This window comes from Hylobates moloch, unplaced genomic scaffold (genome assembly GCF_009828535.3).
Source record: "Hylobates moloch isolate HMO894 unplaced genomic scaffold, HMol_V3 SCAFFOLD_20, whole genome shotgun sequence".
Classification (NCBI taxonomy): Eukaryota; Metazoa; Chordata; class Mammalia; order Primates; family Hylobatidae; genus Hylobates; species Hylobates moloch.
The window spans coordinates 21,391,652-21,408,248 of NW_026652295.1; the positions used below are offsets into that span (position 1 = coordinate 21,391,652).

Below are 16,597 nucleotides of genomic sequence, written 5' to 3' on the forward strand. Positions count from 1 at the left end.
ACTCTCCTACCAGCAATGTAGGAGACTTCTGTTTTTTCATATCCTCTTTGGCATTTGGCATCATCAGTCTGTTAAATTTTAGCCATGTGAGTGGGTGTAGGGTGGTTTCTCATGTGGTTTTGATTTGCATTTCCATAATGACTAATGATGGTGAACACTATTTCATGTGCTTTTTGGTTATTCATATATATTTCTTTGTGAAGTGCCTATTCAGGTCTTTTGCCCGTATTATAAATTGCATTGTCTTTTTATTATTGAGTCGTAGGAGTTAGAAGTCCTTTGTCAGATATATATATATTGTGAATATTTTCTCCTAGTCGGTAGCATTAACCACTTATTTTCCTTATGGTGTCTTATCTTTTCTTTTCTTTTTTCTTTTTGAGACAGAGTTTCGCCCTGTCACTCAGGCTGGAGTGCAATGGCATGATCTTGGCTCACTGCCACCTCTGCCTCCCGGGCTGAAGCAGTTCTCCCACCTCAGCCTCCCGAGTAGCTGGGATTACAGGCGTGTGCCACCATGCCTGGCTAATTTTTATTTTTGTATTTTTAGTAGAGATGGGGTTTCACCACGTTGGCCAGACTGCTCTTGAACTCCTGACCTCAAGTGATTCGCCTGTCTTGGCCTCCCAAAGTGCTGGGATTACAGGCATGAGCCACTGTGCCTGGCTTTCTTATGGTGTCTTTCAAAGATCAAACGTTTTAATTTTGATGAAATCCATTTATATATTTTTTCTGTTATTTTAAATGTTTTCTTATGCTAAAATGTTTGTCTTTCCCAAGATCATAAAGATACTCTTCTATATTCTCCTTCAGAAGGCTTATAGTCTTACGTTTATGTTAAGATCTGTAATCTAGGATATAGTTTTGTATATGATCTGAGATATGGGGAATTTCCCCAAATGAATAGCCAGTTGTTTCAGTATAACTGGTTGAAAAGAGATTTTCCTTTATCTATTGAAGTACTTTGGGGCCTTGGTTGAAAAATCAAGATTTGGGGCATCCAATTAGGATGTAGAAAGCTGAAAAAAGAATATTTCCACCCTTACGAGAACAACAAAATAGCAGAAAATTTGCAAATACATGCTGTTCTTGAACCTATGAGAGAACTGAGGTCTCAGAGAAACCAGCTAAAACTTAAAATCCAAGGAGGGACAAGTGTCTCTCAGGAGAGATGAGGGGCTAGCCCTTGCTTACCTGGAGCAGATGCCTAGGACACTGGTAAGAAGAATTCCACTAAAATGTTCAACAAATTGATAAAGGCCAAGATTGAGCTAGTTAGAGCAACGAAAACCCCTGGGGACTGCAGACACAGGGAGATTTGCACTCCTTGGCAGGTTCTTCTTCACTCATGTGCAGGATATGCATAAAAAGGATAAGGCAAGAGTCCAAAAAAAAAAAAAAAAAGAAAAATTTCCCTCGTGCAGGCCTGAGAGGGTGTTCAGGGGAGGGCATGAAGATCCACCTGTATTGCTTTCCCCTCTCTCTCCTACGGAATAAAAGCCTTAAACTTCATGGGGAAGAGCAACAAACCCTGTTGTCCTTAGGGATCTGGGGAAAACTTATTGCAGCTGAAGGGAGGTACAAAAAAATCTCTCTTCCCCTGGGATGAGTCAGGAATACATCTTAGGCCCAGACCTATAGTTGGGGGAGGAGCAGGAACTAAAGGAAAGCCCTACCTTCAGGATCCAGGACTCACTGTCTGCCCAGTTAATCACTGCAACAGAGAACATCTCCTATCCCCATCACCTGGCCAACAAGTGACAAGTGGCTATACCAGGATGATCCCCAGGTTGCAAATGGAAAACTAAGAACAGGGAATTAAATGGGTTGCCCAAAGTCCCACAGCCAGTAAATGGAAAAACAGATTTGAACCCAGATAGTCTGGTGCCAAAGTCCCCATAACCACCATGCAGTATTTCAGTGGCGAGAGAGTGGGGACTTGGAGGGAATGAGGTAAATCAGAAGAGTGACTCTCCTGGAACGGACAGAAGTGGCCAACAGACATTTGGCCACTTAGGAAAGAGGATGCAATTGACAAGACCAGATTTAACAGAGCTGTTGAAACAGGTGAGAAATGAAAAGTGTCGATTGGATTTAGCAATGTAGAAGATTTTGTTTAACTTTTAAGAGCAAGCCGTTTTACTATAATTGTGAAGATTCAAACCAGAATTCACTGGATTCAGAAATGAATATAGAGTGATGAAGATGAGTTAGTAAAAATAGCCCACTTTCACCAAAAGTTTGGAGAGGATGAGGAGTTGGAGCATAGGTATAGAGTGACATGCAAAGAGGAGTGGTTTTTAAAGATAAAAGTGGGCCGGGCGCGGTGGCTCACTCCTGTAATCCCAGCACTTTGGGAGGCCGAGGTGAGTGGATCACCTGAGGTCAGGAGTTCAAGACTAGCCTGGCCAACATGATGAAACCCCATCTCTACTAAAAATGCAAAAATTAGCCAGGTGTGGTGATGTGCCTGTAGTCCCAGCTACTGGGGAGACTGAGGTAGAAGAATCGCTTGAACCTGGGAGGCAGAGGTTGCAGTGAGTCAAGATCACACCACTGCACTCCAGCTTGGGCAACAGAGCAAGACCCCATCTCAAAAAAAAAAAAAAAAAAAAGATAGCAGTGATTTGGGCTTGCTTACAAGACAGGGTGACAAAACCAGTAGAATGAGAAAGTTTGTCCTCACAAGAAAGAAGAGTAAATAGAGAACAATGTAGTTCTTAATAGTTTATAAAATAGGCATAAGGAGGTTTGCTGATTTATCTGGGATATGTTTTGTGGCAGTTTTTTGAGTGTACAAACACCCTTACTTTTTTAGCTTCTTATAGTATTATTTTAAGAGATATATAATTTGCTCAATTTCAGTATATTCCTTATGTGAGCTAAGTTTTTATCTATACTTAAAGACATATGTGAATTTCACATACCTCTTGTGTACATTGTTTCTGAGTGAGCTAGCCAGGAAGAAGTTGTTTCATCTTTGCTGCTGTGTGTTGATATGCATTCTGTCAGAATACAGCTTTTTGGTAATGCTGCAATAAACTGTCACTCTAATGTGGTAACATGTAATAGATACAATAACTCAATCATTCCATGTTACTTGACATAGTAAAAAAATGGCTTGAAAAACACAGCCTAAAGAACAAGGTTGAAACTCTAGTTAGTACAGGTTTTAGGCTTTCTACTGTTGTAGTCAATACTTTTGGAGCTGATACCTTTGGAGGCAAGGACTGTGAAAACTTTCATGTCTTTATCACCATTGCCTAGAATGGTGGATGCCTCAAAATGTCAAAGGTATGGGAAAAGAGGATACATTTATTTAGGTTTATTATCAATATTTTAAAGCATATGGCTATTTTAAATGATTAATCCTGTGTTTGACACATAGTAGAACCTCCAGAAGCCCTGGAATTTCAAGTACCTCCATGAAGTTTCAGCTGACTTTAGAGATTTAGTTTGATGGCCAATTACTATGGGCAACCTAAAAGGCATTGCACCTGGCAGAAGCACTGGTCACATCCTTTCCTTATGCTTCTAAACCTTGAGATGATATCATCAGGTCCAGTTCCATAGTATCCATCTTATTCTCAGTATTCACTCTCTCCATTGATACATGTGTGTAGTACAGTTGTTATTTTTTTAAAATGCATTAGTTTTTACTCCAAACATGAGATGGTTTTGTTTACACCAATATCTCAAATATTAACACATATTAAGGAAAAAATTAAAAGTTTACATTTGGAAATTGAATTGACATTGGGAACTTTAGGTTAACTATCACAGTGGGTCACAGGAAAGAACCTGGCCAAATTTGTCAACCATATTTGGCCTAGTTTTCTGCATATGTTTGCCAGATGCAACAGCCAGTTTATTGCTGGAGGGCACAAAAATCTGGAGGAAAGGCTTGGCACTTGTGCTGTTTAACCCATTGGGGGTTCTTATTTTTGCTGAGATTTTGCCTACAGAGATCCGATTGTACAATAGAGTATGAATGGAAGAATGGGGCTTCTCTTTGCCTTCCATAAACTAGAGATTTATAGAATGCACCTGTCAAGCATTTTTGGGAACACAGTTGCAAAAAAAAAAAAAAAAAAAGCGGATTAAAAATGTTGTCTGTATGGGGAAGAATACAGTTCTAGGTGCGAATGGTCAGGCAAATGAGCCAATTAACAAACATGTACTCTTTATTAAGGGTGCGCTCAACTTCCCGGAAGGTTATCACTTAAAATGGGAAACATGAATATATATATATTTTTTTTATAAAGTTAGCCTGATATGCAAAAGAATTTCAGAATTTTTGACAAATCATATAATTAGAGGTTATATATTTATAGCTGATTCAAATCCCAAAATGAATAGAGATGTCAAAGCCTTGAGCATATTGAACGTTTACACATGAATAAGCAAGATGGCAGAAACTGGTTTCAAGCAGACCTATTTTTTTGCCTTTGTATGTTTTTGGTGGTTCTTCAACTTGCAATTTCCATATAATATTTTTTCATGTTTACATTAGCATGTAATTAGCATACGTATAATTCCATAGTGGGATATGTAAATGCTCCCCACTCCCCAAATAGGTCAAATGGCTGTGGGTTTTTATTTTGTTTAATACTATACTTCTAGACTATTTGTTATTTAGACAGTAATTGTATTTTCTTTCTTTTTAATTATTAGTTTGAGTCATGTGGCGGCTTATTACGTCCCATTTTTAAGTCAAAGACATTAATGTTTAAGGACAGGTGTTTGAGTTTCAGAATTTGGAGGAATAGAATTGAACACATTTATATTACTTTTCCCTTTCACCACACTTAGTATTTGAAAACTATAGTCACTCTTTAAGTATCAAATTTTTTTTCCATTATTTTCATAAAACCTTCATACAACCAGACACCTAAATACTATCTCAAAGTCATAACTTACTTCTGGAGGTAGTCTCTCTGTAACACTTCTCAGATCACTGGGAAATATCTGGGAAATGTTTGAGGAAAATATTTTAATGATGTTTACCAAATTTATTTTTAATGCTGTGTGTGTGTATATATGTGTTGAGTGAAGGAGAGATGCACACTGTAGAGAATGTATTTCAATGATTAAAACATGCAGAGAATAAACCAGTTGAAGTATCACTTATTTGGACATCTTATCTTTCACCTAATACAGATGTATGAGGATTATGAGTAAAGTTATACATCTTTATATATATGTGTGTATATATATATATATATGTATGTATATTTATATATATGTATGTATACATATTATATCCAAAGGCCTCTGATACAGGTGTGTGCACGTATACACACACACACACACACACGCGCGCGCACGCACACCTTTGCGTTTCTTTTTTTTTGAGATGGATTCTCCCCCTCAGTTGCCCAGTCTGGAGTGCAGTGGTGCAATCTCAGCTCACTGCAACCTCCGCCTCCTGGGTTCAAGTGATTTTCCTGCCTCAGCAGACTACAGGTGCCTGCCACCATGCCTGGATAATTTTTGTATTTTTAGTAGAGACGAGGTTTCACCATGTTCGCCAGGCTGGTCTCTTAACTCCTGACCTCAAGTGATCTGCCCGCCGTGGCCTCCCAAAGTGCTGAGATTATAGGCATGAGCCACTGCGCCCAGCCTGCATTTTATTTCTGGTTAGCTCAGGTCAGTGAGTCAGATGTGAAGTGCAGATGTGAAGTGCAGATGATTTCTCTAACACTGCTTCGGGAACAAATGGGGCTAACTGTGGCTGCTCCAGAGAGGTACAGTTTTTAGGGCACTGAGATTATTGAAAAAGAAAATGACCAGTGATACATGTGTAGGTAGCTGGAGTGGGTGGCCCTCATCACTTCCATGTCACTATATACCCTATATTTCTATCTTTCCCTTGGTAATCTGCAGATTTATTGAGACAAATATTTTCAACTAAGTAATTCTTCACATTCTAACATGTGTAATGAAATTCCTACTTGTAGAGTTACTGTGTAATCTTAGTAACCATTGGAAGCATGGAAAAAATTGATTTGGAAACCCTGAAAACCCTATGATAATAAAAATCATACAGCACTGAACTTGCCTAGGTGTATTATAATTACATTTGTCTATCTCCCCCCACCCCCATACTGTGATTTCATTAAGAGCAGGGACAAATTTTAAATTTCCAGATTTTAAATTTCACAGTTTGTTATGGCAGAGGTATTAAATAAAGGATAGTTGAATGAAGAAAATGAATGAAGTTTAATGAAACATCAGGATCTCTCTATTTTGTTATCTTTACCAAAATCATTTTTTTTTGCTTAGGTAAGTGGCAGAAATTTATATTTATTTCTCTTTTCTTGTAGTTACTGATACTGTCAAGGAACTATGATATTAGTAATGAAAAGAACGCTGGAATAATAATACCAATACCTGAGTTTAAATTTTGGTGTCACCTCCTTGAGCCTTCATTTCTTCATCTGTAAAATGGGCTAATAATATCTACCCCATATAAGTTGTTATTTCACAGTTATCTTTCTTTCTTTCTTTATTCAGGAAACTCTTAAAAATCTCCCGTAATCCTAAACCGCCTAGCTAATATAGTAAGGATACAATTTTGAAACATTTCATGATGCTTTAAAAAAAAAAATCCCTGTAAATTGCTCTGCAGGTGCCATGCTCATGGATGGGGGATTGAGAGCCTCTATTGCTTTAGGAGTAGGGCAGGGACAGCCTAGATTCTAGAACAAATGTGCCTTGGCAGCCATCAGAGAAGTTCTTATAAAAACCCGAATTTGTTGAAAATTCTAAAGCTTATATTTAAATATTAAGAAGAAACCCTGAGGATCTGAGACAGGATCTTATGTAAAGTGAGATGCAACCACATAGGAAAGGAAGATCCTTCCAGTGGGTCAAAGTGATGCTTGGGGAGAGATTGAGGATGGGGATCAAGAACAAGGTGATTAAAAACAACACAGAACACTTCAGAAGGTTGAGGAAGGAGAGGCAGAGGAGGCCGTATCTCCCTGATCCTCTGGAACCCTGGGGGAGTGCCTTTTGAGGATCTCCAAACCATCTTGGCACAGGTAGTAGAGTCGAAAAGTGGCCTGTTGAAGAAAAAGCCATTCTACTCACGTCTTTTCCAGGTACCTCATGTCTTAAAATTGAGCCAGATGTTCTGGAGAGACAGCTGATGAAGTGACCTTATAAGTAGGCATCAGCACACCTTGCAGGGTCCCGGTAGCTCAAAGCAAGGAAATCGGTGGCAGAGATTCCAGGGTGCCCCTCTCCAAGCTGGGGTCACAGCTGACTGAGTCTGAGCGTCAGATAGAGCTGAGATGAGGAGTCTAGTCAGTCGGGGGAGATGGCCACAAGCAGGCATTGTTTGGTGCCTATGACAAGAGGACCATCCCAGACACTTCAGAAACAGTTACAGTGAAGTTAGAAGACAACACCCACCAGCGACCAGGCAAGATTAGCTGTGCCTTACTCAGGCTTTAGCAGCCCACCCAAGAAGGGCAGTAATGAGAGCAGATGTTCTTTTGCCACCACAGCGTTATACATGCTTCCTCTGAGGAGGTGCTAGCATGCCACAAGGAGGGGGAAGAGAGAAAACAACCCAAAAGACTGAAAATCTGCCCCAAATTGACTATTTTCCAGAGAACACGAGTGATACCAAATGAACCAGCTTAAAATGTTTGCTTTGTTTTGCATTTTTATCACCAAGGAAGAATGGAGACTTGTGAGCAACACGAAGTTAGTTATGTGATGGGAAACACCATTTTTTAAAAAATTATTTTTTGCACATCTGTATTATAATGAATACATTTCCAATCAGCCACACTAGTGTGTCTCTCTTTTTAACTTATGGATATAGAGTGTTCTCATTTGTAATTATGTGTTTGGAGCATTTTATGGTGTACAGAATGCTTTCCCATAAGCCCTCTCATCTGTTCCTTACCATAACACAATGAGGTAATGTCAGTATTATTATGCTTGTGTTTCAGGAAGTTGAAGATTTGTCCAGGAGCAGATAGCTGAAGAGAGAGAGAAAGAAGAGAGAACGGCTTACAGCTCAGGTCCTCTCTCCATGCTTAGGAACCACTACAAATGCTACTGCCTTCAGCCTCATTTTGTTTCCCCCTGGAAACCACATGTGTACTTTGTTTGCAACAGTATGGGTATGGTTATTTGTTAGTTCTTACACATTTATTTTAAAATCGAAAGAAGTAGTGCCATAAAGCTTTATCAGGATGTATTTAAAATGAAAATAGTCTCTTGTTATCTAGCATGCAACTGATTCATTCAATTTGGTTTGGTTAGTCAGAATCTTACCAGAAGTCTGCCCAGGTGATAGTTTAGTTGAGAGCATCAAAACTGACCAAAATAAAACAAAAACAATAGCCTATGGCAAACTCATTCTGATCATTTCACATCCTAGAGAAAAGTGCAGAGAAACAAAAATGAGTCAATACTTTATAAATTCAGGGTCGATATTGTATGCAATGTCGATAGTGTATAAGTTCCAAAGGATTTGTGTCACTATTACATTAGAAATGATCCATTTTTATTTGATGTATAGTAGATCTGGCCATATAATGGCCAATAAATAAATAAATAAATAAATAAAACCCCCACACCAGAATACAAAGGATAGAGGGCAAACATATTTCGTATGACAATTGCAAACCACTTATGGGCTTCAATACAAAGTAATAGAGACCATCTCTTCTCTTCGGCTTTTCATTCATTTTTAGCATTAGTGAATATATGGCCTGTGCTCTTGACCTTGAGCCCTAAGAGGTGTGTGTCTTTGCCGTGCTTCCATGGCTACATTTTAGAGGAGTGAGTGTGCATTACATGTCCATAACCCAGATCTTAGATAGTAGAGGGGTGCTGTTATAATTTGTGGAGAGAGGCTATAATTTGATGGTCAGGGATTACCTCCTTTGTATATGTTTGCCTACTGCATGCTACCATTTATTGTAAGCGTTTTATTCATGATCTTCATTCTAGTTGAATCTGTGGAGCTATTGGTCATGGGTATAGAAATAGATCTATAGGGTTTTCTTGAATGGCATTTTTCATTGCTAATGTGTTTTGTGACCAGCCAAGTTTATGGATAAACCCAGTTTTTGTGTTTCTCTGAGAGGTATGCAGCAAAGCAGTTTTTTCCTCTTTACTTAGGAATTTTAATTTTCCTTCAGGGTTCAGTGGGCCATTTAGTACGTCCATTATCTCATAACTTATTCTTACTATTTAAATGACTTTTTTTTTAGGATGTTAAAATAGCATGTCGGCCCTTTTACATAACTTTTATTTTCAAAATCAGACCAAACAAACCATCAGAGTGCTGTAAATTTACACCTTATATTTGTTTGGAATTCTTTTTATATTCATATTTTTAGAGTCTTCACATGCAAGCAGAAATTTTCCATCCCCTCTCCACTGATCACCATTAAGGACAGGGCGTGAGATGGGCAAACCCATGCTTTTGTGTGCCTGTAATGGCTAGCCCTTTTGTTACACACTTTATATTGGTCATTATCTGATAGAATTCCAACAAATGAAAACATGCCCAAGTTAAAGAAATTAAATCTCCTTATCCATCACCTTAGAAAAATGACAACACAGCATGTATATAATTTAAAATGACTTGTTGGAATATTTATTGCTAGATTGGGAGAACATTTCTACTGATAAGAAGCTCCTTTGATTTATCAAAGTTTTCCATATTATTTGTTAATTAACTCCATGTCCTTAATATCCACAGCTCATTTTTCCTATGATAATGACTCCATTGTGCAACATATAAATATAATGAAAAATATCCCTACCTGTATTAAAAATTGAGAAACCTCAATTTAATTCACACACATTGTATTTTGTAGTCAACTCAGGACGGTAGTTATATAACTTGAGTTATTATTGCTGGAGCAACAAGATAAGAGAGGCATTGAAACACTGCAAAAGAGAATGCAGTGGACCAGGGTGGTAATGTTGTCCTTGTAATGAGCCTGCTCCTGCCATTGCTGTTAGATGAAGGTTTTCTTTTTCTTTTTTAAGTGTTATATAATTATATGCAATTATTTTTGTCCTTTGGTTTTCCTATTATCTTTTTCCTCCTCTTTTTGATACGAAAATGACATTAACTGGAAAATATAAACCAATAAGATTTGAGCTATTTAATATGTTAAAAGAGAATTTGCCAGGTTTCAAATTATTTCCTCATTTGGATCTAGCATGCAGCACTTACTGATATGAATTCTCTAACACATCTATTTAAAAGTATTAAAAGTATTGTGTACACATTTCAGCAAATTTTGGCAAAAGGGTGTCCTCTGATGGGGAAGTGACTGTTTCTTTCTTTTGCCATTTCCTAGTCTTAAACCCTTGTTTTTACATCAAGCTCCTTTGTTAAGGATTCAACATAAAAGTCTTTGATATTACTGAGTCTATCTCTGACTCATTATTAGCCAACACTTTGTGTCTGGCTGGCAGCTTTTCCGTAAGTGGTAAGGTCAGCCTCATACGGTATTGCACAGCCTTTCCCATTCCTTTTGCGTCAGTGAGAATCAAATGATTCAACAGTGAAAAGCAAACTCTTGGACTGGAATAGCAAGATGACCCATCTCTAAACAAAGCAAACTGACTAGGATTCTCTCATGCTTAACATGCATTTACTGGTTCTTTATGAAGAGCGTTCTCTTGGTAAGAGTACTCTTTAGTATTTGTCTTTACTACAGGTAATCAGGATCTGTGATTCATGATTTCTCTCCTTAGTTAACAAGGCTATGGAATATTTCAAAGCAACTCAGGGTCAGCATGGTATAGTGGAGAAGGCGTTGAGTCAATAGATACGTGTACCATCTGGGTGCTCATTGAGAGGCCTGTTACCTTCTCTTAGTCTATAACTTCATCTGTAAAATGGAAATAATCTTATCTGCTTCACAAGGTTGATGCAAAAGTGAATATGTATAAAATTACGTGGTAAAATGTAAAACTCTATTCATATGTAAGGGACTGCTATCCTTTTAAGAAGCGGAAGTGTTTGCTATCATCATTTGAGAGAAGTTGAGAACACTGGAACCTTTTAAAAATTGCAGCATAATGTCTTGGAGTGATTTGTTAAATATTGGCTTAAACTAGTAGGATTTTCCTTTCTTCTTTTTCTTTTTTTGAGACAAGTTCTCGCTCTGTCACGTAGGCTGGAATGCAGTGGTGTTGGTGTGATAAGGGTCAGTGCAGTCTCAACCTCCTGGGCTCAAGTGATCCCCCTGCCTTTTGAGTAGCTGGGACCACAGGTGTTTGCCACTGTACCTGGCTAATTTTTGTAGTTTTTGTAGAGCTGGAGTCTCACCATGTTGCTCAGGCTGGTCTCAAACTCCTGGGTTCAGGTGATCCGCCTGCCTTGGCTTCTCTCGGTGTTAGGATTACAGGCGTGAGCCACCGTGCCAAGCCAACTAATGGGATTTTCAATAGTCAAACTGTAGCATTTTCCTTAGTCTTTGGCTCTGTAAGGATATCATGCTATGTCGGAAAATCTTCTTTCTTTGACCACAAAATTTAAAATGAAACTGGATTTGAGTTAGCTAGTACTCCTTCAGTAAATTGTGTGTATTTCCTTTTAAGTAATTTGCTTCTTCCAATTGTTTCATCTTTATCATTCATTCCCTTTCCTCCGTCCTTTATTTGCTGCTGAGGGGAAGCAATGAAGAATTTCCTTTGACTTTGCCCAGTTTTTATGGACATAAACAAACCTTTTTTTTTTTTTTTTTAAAGAGGCAGGTGTTAATTCAAAGGAAATGTAATATATTTTTTAAACCTAGTGGTGGGTGTGCCAATTAAGGAACTTGTAAGTAAAAGTTGAACTTTGGAGCCAAAACGATTGTTGCGACTCATCATCTTCATAATGAAAGTCTTTGCAATTGTAATTTCATTTGGCAAAGATGAAGTTGTACCCTTGGGAGATGCCTTGCCAAATCTTTATCCATAATTCTGAATTGATTCCAGCCAGACTTTGTTATCGGAAAACTACTTCATATCCTTTCTTTGTGGTGCGTGCCCTTAACCTCAAGAATTCAGTTTGTGAACACTGAAACAGTGTTCACAGAAAGTGGGGAAGAGCGCCTTTTAAAAATTACAGTCATTAAGGTATAATGCCATATGGGCTCAAGGGGTGGCAGAGATGCTGCGCGGCTTCTTGTTCATTAAGACTGAAATATTTATATGAGCGGTAATAATAACAGCATATTTCAGAGTCTGTGTGGTATGAAATTGAGCAGCGATGCAATTAGATAATATTGACAGCCCCTATTGTAATTATGTAAATAGTAGTAAGTTCAGCTCTCCTTTTATCTTTCATTTCCATGTGCACATGTAAGGAGAAGGCTAGAAAATATATAAATGTTGGGCAGGAGTGCTTGGCTATTTATTTATAGGACAGAGTAGCCTGAAGCTTGTGTTCCCCTGAGTTATTGTATTTTTCTTCGAAATTAAGCAAGTCCAGTGGGTTCCCAGAGGGGACATGCAAATATGTGTTTATTTGGAGAAATGCTTAGTGTTAAAGCATCCACTTGAGGATCCTGACAACCTCATAGGTCCATTCTGAGTACTCTTCTTTTGGAGTTGTGTGTTGGGATCCTACTTGACTAATACCAATACTTTTTTTTTTTTTAATCTTTTGAACAGATAATTTAAAGTTGTTCTCCATAGCAATGTTTTCTATGTCTAGCTCCCTATCTATCTTTCCATCTCAATGCAGAAGTATTTGATTAGTGTATTTAAAGTAATAAAGATGCCAACAATAGTGTCACCTTGATTGATGCTAATTATAAGTCTTTAATGGTTCCTCTGCTTCGGCCACTGTCTCTGCAGATTGTGATATTTATGGTTAAAATAGTGCCCTGCTGTCCAAAGGCTTAATCATAAATTCTGGTCTCCCTTTCTTTAATGATTTTGCATGCAGTGGTATAATCCCAGTAACACACATTATCTTCGTTAAAAGCAAGCAGTGACTTTCATAGGGGCGATTAATGCATTTATAAGGAGCTTGAGGAATCCTTGTTGGGATCATAGCAGAGGTTATGATGACTGTTCTTCCTGAGCATTAGAGTTCGCAGCAATGTTGCATAGACTGTCTGAAAATAATTGAAGATTTTTATGCAGTCCCTATTTAGCACATTAATGTTGTAAATGAGACTGTAACTGCAGTGGTAAAAAGGCAGGATTTGCAACCTGAAGATGCTATCAGTATGTGGCTGTCACACCAGTGAAATGAAAAGCAAGTTAAATTATATGAGGGCTTTCCTTCTTTAGAACAGTCTTAAACAGATTTGGGGTCACTCAATTTGAAATATCTGTTGATGAAAATATCTCTTATCCTGAAGTTTTTCAGGCTAAATTTTCACAGTGCTAATATATGTTTAGTCTTTAATCTCCTTACTCAAGTCCAGAGATACAGTTTTAAATAAGAAGAAATGTGCCTAGTAATATACACATTTATGGTACTTTCAAGGTATGGATAATTTGCTTATGTAAATACATGCCCATATACACTACACATACTAATACTTCTCTGAAATGACATATCTTACTGCAGACAAGCTTAACATAAATTAAATCGATGCTTTGCTACCTTGTAAGAGCAGTTTACTTTCACATCAATTACAAAGCATAGCTTCTTGCATGTAGCGGGTATTTTAAAATAGTGCTTTAATGCTCTTATTGAAAAGACCTTGATAATGAAAAAAATTGTTTTTTAAAAGCACATTAATATTGTCACACATTAATATTATTATGTACCTATTTTCTCCTATTTAATTTTACTATATTCTATGCTTATAAACTAAGCTAGATGAAACTAAAATAAAATGTTAGGTGTTTATATCATATTGCTTTCCACTAGTTATTCAGTTCTAATGATAATATCATACTATAATATCCTCTGTTAGTGCTAACCACTGACATCTAGACAAAATTGTTAACTTCTAGTAAGGAGAAGATACTTTTAAAATTTTTGAACCCTTTACATTTTCAAAGAAGGGAATGCTAAATTGCTTTATAGGAAGGTAGTAATTTCTCAAGTGGTACCGGCTTGTAGGAAGAAACCACAGACCTCAGAAGCCAAGCTTGAAAGGGTATTAAATAGCATCTATTCAACACTTCTGGGGGTAGCTATAGTTAATAATTCTGGATGATAAGCAAAAGTCTACCCAATATTTATTTTTTTGGTGGAAATTTGAGGAGATATGCCCAGCTGCATAGTGGTTATTAGAAAATACCTCAATTTACAAGCATTATATTGAGAAACTTGTGACATCTACTTTGGGTATTTACAATAATGACTTACTTGCAAAGTCTTTTATTTTGCCATAATATAGTTTGAGGTGGTTGTTTGAAATGTTAATGTTCAGATGTTCTGAGGTGCTCTTTTAGGTAATGGTTATCATCGGCGAGCCACTGGACATCTTTTCACCAGAGTGATAATACGGAAAACACGTACACAGAGTGTAACCTCTCCCACAGGGAACCTTTATCTTTTAGAGCGTCACTCAGACATTCTAAACATGGGCAGACCAGAAAGGGGTGTTAGAAAGCTTGCGATGGATGAGGAGGGCTGGGATGAAATGAACTAGGATTGACTGGGGAAGAAGACTGGTATGGGAGCCTACGGGATTATTAGTGGGGATCTGTATGGTAATTAATCCCATGTGAAGACAATACCTACCCTCCAATCTGTTTGTCTACTCATTCCACTGTTGTCGTGCTCTACTGATTATCGATAGTGTCATTAGAAAAACCAGAGAAAGAGTCTTCTGTGGGTGTCAACAATCAGCAGAGGTCTAACTAAGCATTAGAATGACATCTTGTGTGATTCTACAATGAGAGATGCAAACTGCTCGATCAGAGGAGGTGTGAGCTGCATTGTTTAGTCTCTCTTGCTGTGTGATAATTTTCTTTTCTAGTTTTGATAAATTAACATTGGCTCATGTATTCAGCAATATTCAACAGGAATCTTTTTTTTTTTTTTTAAGCCCCAGGGCTTATGTTTAAAAATGCAGGTTAGTTCTCAGAGGCTTTCAAAAGCATTTCTGCATCATGCTACTAATTAAGATAAGGTTATCATTTGAAGTTATACCAAGAATGCAATTAGAGCTTCTAGTGAGAACTGTAGCAATCAATTTTCTACAAATTATTCAGACCTGGTAAGGTAGAATACAGTTTTAATAGGACAAGCGAACATACTGTGATTTATTAGATATAATGTGAATTCAAAAGACACCTGAATACAGCATCTGTAACACATCATGTAGCCCAAGTCACTGGGACTCTAGTTCAACAGCCCTTCGCTGGGAGAGATTTAATAATATGCCTTCCGTTTTCCATTTTTCAGTGACTGTTATTTTGGATTTTGAGAGGGATTTTTGTTTTTCAGTTTGAATGGTTTTCGACATGAGAAAGGATACAAAGCGCAGATGAGTGAGGCCCCTTGTTTATCTAGACTGACGCGCTGCAGAGCTGTGGATCAGTCCTACCTGTCATTTCTTTTACTTTTGTGGGATCTACAGAGTCCAGGTGACCAGCTGACAGTGTAATTAACTAATTTTTCTACACTATCCATCTCTGCTAAGAGTATTTGGTGTTGGATAAGAAACTTACATGTCTTATCTGCCAACTGTCAGTAATTACTTATTCATTCAATGGATACCTGTTTTCTAAGGATGTATGAGGACTGCAAGGTTGAATAGCTCCTGAGGAGGCTGTAGATTTTCTTCCTAGGTCACTGCAGGTCATCTGGAGCTCTCCATTAGGTCATAAATTGCAGTACTTCTGGGCTTCCTTTTCTTAAACCTCTTAAAAATATCTGTATCACCTTTTACTTCTCCCTGGTTGGCTTTTATTCCATTTGATCTATCAGCTTGTTCTACATTTTTCCGTGCACCTAAATTCCTCAAATTGCAGTTGTTCATTCAATGTATATCTAGAGATTTTCCATCGTGTGCCATGCATTGTGTTAGGTATTGGACACATCACGGTGAAAAAGGATACTGTACTAATATCTATAACATATACGTGCCTTTCCCACCTCCACCATTAAGCACGTAACATCCCTTCCCAGCACTTGTGACCTTGCCTTGTAATTTACAGAGAAGATAAATATCCTCTTGTACAATCTCCCCTATCTTCTCCTTTCTTCCATATCTGCCATTATCCACAGCTGAAAGGTGTTTTCTTGCTGTTCTGTCTCATAGAAAGTGTCACCTCTCCTCCATTAAATTGCTGTGATTAAGATAAATTTTCTTTAATGTTTCTTTCTATGCATTAATTTTTCCAATAATTTCTCTTTTTGCAATAATTTTTCTTTTCTTTTCTTTCCTGCATAATTTTTTTCTTACTTTATCTCAATCTTTCTTACTCTTTTGCTATTTCCCTTTGGCCAACAAGCAGGCTCACATTTTAGCTCAACCCTATCCAGAAACAATAAGTAAAAAATCTGTTATCTTACCTCTGTTACGCATTCAAACTTCCTAGTTGCTGGTTTCTTCAAAGTGTGCCTACACAAATTCTGATTTTTCTTCTTCATGTCTCTGTCTTATTACAACAATCTGACTTCTGGACCAGCAAATCTCTAGAC

The 16,597-nt window shown here is 37.7% G+C and overlaps 1 long non-coding RNA gene across 1 annotated transcript in view; it reads left to right on the top strand.

Annotated features, from left to right (window-relative positions):
• Positions 1-8,301, top strand: part of LOC131382142 (uncharacterized) — a 75,661-nt gene extending 67,360 nt beyond the window's left edge. Inside the window, exon 3 of the long non-coding RNA XR_009211353.1 lies at positions 7,968-8,301. This is a non-coding gene — a long non-coding RNA (uncharacterized LOC131382142). The remainder of the gene's footprint in view (positions 1-7,967) is intronic.
• Positions 8,302-16,597: the final 8,296 nt, after the last annotated feature.